This window comes from Trachypithecus francoisi, unplaced genomic scaffold, assembly GCF_009764315.1.
Source record: "Trachypithecus francoisi isolate TF-2019V2 unplaced genomic scaffold, Tfra_2.0 Lachesis_group11, whole genome shotgun sequence".
Lineage (NCBI taxonomy): Eukaryota > Metazoa > Chordata > Mammalia > Primates > Cercopithecidae > Trachypithecus > Trachypithecus francoisi.
The window spans coordinates 68,030,730-68,036,729 of NW_022681456.1; positions in this window are offsets into that span (position 1 = coordinate 68,030,730).

The window sequence follows — 6,000 nt, forward strand, 5'->3', positions numbered from 1 at the left end:
TCCTCCATATTGTTATCTCATGATATGAAAAATTTACATTTCATACTTAGGGCCTTAATTAACCTGGAATTCTTTTTCATATAAAAGTTTCATAGAATTTTTTTTTTTTTAAACCATAAGTATAGCCAGTGTTCTCAGCCTCATTTATTAGATAGCTCATTCTTTTCCCACTATTTCTTTTGCCTCTTTCAAGGGCCCCCACCACAACTACATATACCACATTCTCTAAATGTGAATGTTTGTTTCTGTTTTCATGAGTCCATCTATTTATCTTCAAGGTAGTATCACATTGTTTTAAACACTAAAACTCTATAACAAATCCTGATATTTGGGAGGGCAAGGTGTCTCCCTTTTTTTTTTTATTTTTCAAAATTTTCTTGATGACTCTTGATCTTTTATTCTTCTATGTGAATTTTAGGATTAGTTTGTCAAGTTCAGCAAAAATCCTATTGAACTTTAATTAGATTTATAGGTTAATTTGGGAAAAATTATCATGTTTATGGCATTGAGTCTATTAGCATTCTATAATTTTTCATTTATTTATTGTTTAAGTATTTTAATACATATTTATATTTTTATTACAATGTACATCTTTTTAAAAATTTGCATGTTCATTTTTTTGCTGTCATTGTGAATGGGAGCTTTTCTTTAGTTTCATTTTCTAAATGATTGTTTATTAGGTATAGCATAGCTATTGTTATTGTATATTGTTTTTCTATCCAGGAACTTTGAGGAGCCATCATTACTTTTATTGACCCAATTGTGGAATATCTTCAATTTTTTATGTAGACAACAATATCACCAGCTAATATTAAACATATTGTTTCACTTTTTCAGTTATTACTCTCTTATTTTTTTCTCTTTCTGTGTTTTTGTCCTGAATAGAAGCAGTAATAGTGAGTTTCTTTACCATGTTCCTGACTTTAAAAGTAACACTTTTGATTTTCACATTTAGTATGATATCTGCTTTAGGTTGTTGACAGGTACTTATATCAGATTAAGAAAATTTCTTTTATTGCAAATTTACTAACTTTTTTTTTCTTGCTTGCTTTTTTCCTGTCTTCTTTCTTTTTCTTTTTATCTTTCTCTCTCTCTCTTTTTCTCTCTTCTTCTCCCTCTTTTGCTTCCTTACTTTCTTTGGTTAAAAAGTAACAAATATTAGGTGTTATGAAAAGTTTACGTACCTATGTTCATAGCTATATCTATTATAAATTTTTTCTCATACTATACTGCGATTGTGCACTTTTAATATCAAAGTTTTTCTAGCTTCATAAAAAGGACTTGGAGAGCATCTCCCTTTTGTAGTTTCTGTAACTGTTGTACAAAATAAGTTATCTGTTCTTTGAGGGCTTGGTATACTCTATGAACCGGTTCCTTGTTTTAAATGTGTATTAGTATTTTTTAGCTTAATATTTCTTTTGGAGTCAAGTTGAGTAATTTATAGTTGACTCAGGATATTTAACATGCAAATAATATAGCACCCCATCAGAAACTGATTTAAACAATATAGGTAGTTAGTATGTCAGATATTAAGAAGTCTAGAGTGGGGAATTCTGCAAAGTTGGATGACTGAGAGACTCAACGGTATCATCAGGGACATAAGTTCTTTCCACACTTCCTCTTCAAGGAGTCTTCAAGGGGTTGACTCTCATATCCAGATATAGCAATGGTCAGAGGATGGACAGGATTCTCTCTTCCTGTTCCATCTTTTTAGGAAACTAGCAGATACCTCATCATCCTTGGTTGGCCTGAAATAGCTCATGTTGTCACTTCTAAATCTGTCGCTGAGCAAAAACATTTAGACCAGGATTCACAAGCACTTTCTGTAAAAAGCCAAACAGTAAATATTTTATGTTTTGTGCACCATATCATATGTTGCAACTACTCAACTCCACCCATGCAGTGCAAAAACTGCCATAGGCAATATGTACATGAAAGAGCATGACTGTGTTCCAATAAAACTTTATTTTCAAAAACAAGTGGCACACTGGATTTGGCCCAAGGGCCATAGTTTGCCGACATCTGACTTAGACACCTTAATATAGGGATGGAGTCAGCCATCACTCAGATACATGGCTATGTAGATAAGGTAAGATACATAGAAAAAAACTGGGATGGTGGAATTCTTGGGAAGCTAGAGAACCTTGGAACAGGAGAAAGGGGCCTGATTCTCAGAGATGCTATGCATTGGACTTCATATTTTGGGGAGGAGGGAAGCACCTTTAAGCAAGAGAAGATTTCATAGGCAGCATGAAGAGACTTGTTTGCAGGGGGTGAAATATCTGATCCAATACCTTTAATATCTCCCTTTTACCACAGAGTTGAGGCAGCAGCTGCATTACAGCTACTTAGGTAATGGCTCTAGTTTTCCACCTGAAGACTTCTTGAGCTTGTCTGCCTTCTCTGGGAATTAAACACATACACCCACACCCACCCACACACACACACACAGACACACACAAAATGAAAAAAAACCAACTCCCAGGTGCTCTTACTATACAATCAAGGTTGAGAGACACAGGCCTAGACTTCTGACTGATTCTCAGAGGAACTCTCTGCCTGGTTTCTCTTGTCTCTCCAGTGCTCAATGGGATGACCTGAAAATTACCTAACTTTGGGATTAGGACCTTATTTCCAACATTGGAAGCAAGGGGGCTCTATCTGAAAACAAGGCTTTACACCTTTCTAGTTGATTCCTACCCATTCGCAATGGTCTCTGAATAAACCTTACTCATAACTAAAATTAAAGGGAAGTGAGTTCTGGTTTTAATAAACCACTGTGATGCAATATCATAAGCCATTAATTTATGCCAAAATAAAAAAATAGAGGCGATATCAGGCATCTAGTTGTCTACCATTTGGAGGCTTCATGCAGATGTTTTTAGGTCACTATGAAGGCTTCAAACATAAGAGACCTGACCTGTGTGAGGTTGGTCAGTCCTTTGGTTCCCTTTGTGAGATCTGGGACTAACCATGACATCTCTGATGTGCTTGGGTGCTTTTTCTTCTAGCCAGTGATCTGAGCACTCCTTTTATTAAAAATATCTTCTAGATATGAAGCCACCATGGACAGCACAAGCTTCAAATCCTCATGTTGGATCCTTTTTTCATCAACCAAAGAGTAATAAGCTTAATCAGGCCAGAGAAAAGAAAGGCTACTTTATCTTTCATTTTCATTTGTGAGCTTAATTTTCCCTTCACTTTCACCTTTATTCCCTGAAAGCAGTATTGCCTAGAAATTCTTCCTACCACAATTACACCGCTTTCCCAAGAATTCTGGAGCTGGCAGCAAGAGCTGTTCTGGCCTACACCTGGGTCCCTGCATGCCACCATCCTTACTCACAGCTCCTGTGGGTTTTTCCAGGACAAAAACATTCGAAACATACCCTTTGAGGCAAAGTGGCCCTAGGTGGAGATTCATGCTGACATAACAGAGTCTGACAAGGATCTCATTCTGACTCCTCACCCATATCAGAATGCATTTTTGGGAAGAATTGCCAAGTTTTTTTTTTTTTTTTAAAGTCACAACTTCATTCTTGTGGTTTCCATACCCCTATTTCAGACAGGTTTGGACAAATTCTACTAACTCTATTGCTATGTGGGGGCTCTGAAGGCCTTTCCAGCAACTGAAGGTAGAAAGGCACTAGGGTGATTGGAGATAAGGAAAGGTGGGTGAGATAAGTTTGATGGCCTCTGGTGGGACCACCCAAACTGCTATAGGAAGCCACTGCCACTCACCTTTCAAATGTTTTGAAACTTTGCTTTATGTTGAGTCAGCTTGGGGGAGAATTGGAGAAAGCTCTGCTATTTTCCTAAGCCAGTAGAAGAGGGAAGGTGAAGCAACGTGAGATCAGTTCAGTTCTGCAGTCCTGTGTGAAGCAGCTGTTATACACAGCAATGTGCAGTGCCCAACTACTGGACAAAGAATAGGACCTTGGCTCTGGAAGTGGTCCAGGTACCAGGATTGATCCAAGCAGGCCCCAGGTGATATGTTTTGGGTGTTCGGTTCAAAGCCTAGGCTGGAAATACGGAAAGGTTGAAAATAATAAGTCCAAAGCATTTAACAGAGAGTAAAACCAAAAGTTAGAAGCAAAGCATGGGCAACAGGTTTGGGAGACAACAGGTTTGGAGGCAAGGTCTGGAAAAATCTCTCAGAGGGTGCTTTTGAAGGGACATCACAATCACCCCATGGTGGAGGAAGAACTGTACAGGCCCTGCCCCTGATAACAGAAGTGAATCACACATTTGCATTCTCAAAGAATGTACGCACTGGAAGAGGAGCAGCCACATAAACAGGTAATGTATACTAGCCATGGATGTAGTCTTTCAATTCTAAGGTAAAGGAGAGGGGAACCTCACTGGATCAGTGCTACGGGAAGTTTTGCAAAGGAGGCCATGACGAAACAGGGTTTTGAGTGATGCTGGCAGATAAGGATGTGGAGAGGTCAAAGGAATGAGTGCAAAGACACGAAGGTATGAAACAAAGTGATGTGTAGGAAGCTGAAAGAGTGAGAGAATTCTGGAGATGAGGAAGAAAGAGTGATGGTGAGCTCAAGACTGGAGAGGGGGACCTGTAGGTTTTCATAGGAAGACAGTCTTGCATTCCATGCTAAGTAGTTGGGTTTGTTTTGTTTTTCATTAGGGAGTGTGGAGCCATGGATGTGTTATAACCAGGGCTGTGTAACTTGATCAGTTTTGAGTTGTTAAAGGACTCATTCCTGGAGGCAGTGGCTGTAATAGATGAGATTCATTTGAGGGCTATAAGAACGAAAGGACTTGGTCAGTTAGAGAGCTCACAAATGAAAATGAAAGATAAAGTAGCCTTTCTTTTCTCTGGCCTAATTAAGCTTATTACTCTTTGGTTGATGAAAAAAGGATCCAACATGAGGATTTGAAACTTGTGCTGTCCATGGTGGCTTCATATCTAGAAGGTATTTTTAATAAAAGGAGTGCTCAGATCACTGGCTAGAAGAAAAAGCACCCAAGCACATCAGAGATGTCATGGTTAGTCCCAGATCTCACAAAGGGAACCAAAGGACTGACTAACCCCACACAGGTCAGGTCTCTTATGTTTGAAGCCTTCATAGTGACCTAAAAACATCTGCATGAAGCCTCCAAATGGTAGAACTATAAGAACGAAAGGACTTGGTCAGTTAGAGAAAGGACTTGGTCAGTTAGAGTTAGAGAGCTACTGCAATGGTTCAGGTAAAGGTTAATGAGGCTGGAACCAAAGTGGTGGCTGTGGGGCTGACAAGAGCAGGGCAGAGGGAAGAGATCCAAGATATCATTAGGATTTGATGATGAGTTAGACATAAACAATGAGGTAGTGATAAGTGTCAAAGATGACCAGCTCAAATGCTGTTCATCCACTGTCATCTCACACGCCTCTGACTGGATCACACTTGATCTTGACATATACTACACGAAGACCATAAAGCCCTCCTCTATTATGCCCACCAACCTTTCCAAATTCATTTCCTACTACTCTCCTCCATGCACATTGTGCTTTGGTCACACTGGTCTCATCACACACTCCAAGCACGCTCCTGTCTCAGGACATTTGTGCTTGTCTATTTATCTGCTTGAGACGTTCTTCACCCAGAAATCCTCATGGCTGGCACTCGGATTTCTTTCAGATCTCTGCCCAAATATTAATTTATCAGAGAGGACCTCCCTAACCACCCTATCTGATATAGGAACCACTTCCTGTCATGCCATTCCTTTATATCCTTAACCCTGCTTGGTTTTTCTACAGAGTACTTAGCCAACCTATCTTCTTAGAAAAGGTCTATGTTGTGGGTATCTGATAATCCTCAAATGTGAGAGACTAAAAAAGAAAACATTCGTCTTGCTCACGCTACATATCTACCGCAGGTCAGCAGGAGCCTCTGCTCATGGTAATTGCCCAGGGTTGAAGAGTGATGAGGCATCATTTAATATGTGTTTCTGCAATTACCACAGCAGTGGTGATGGAATATGTGGTGGGTTGTGCACTGACTC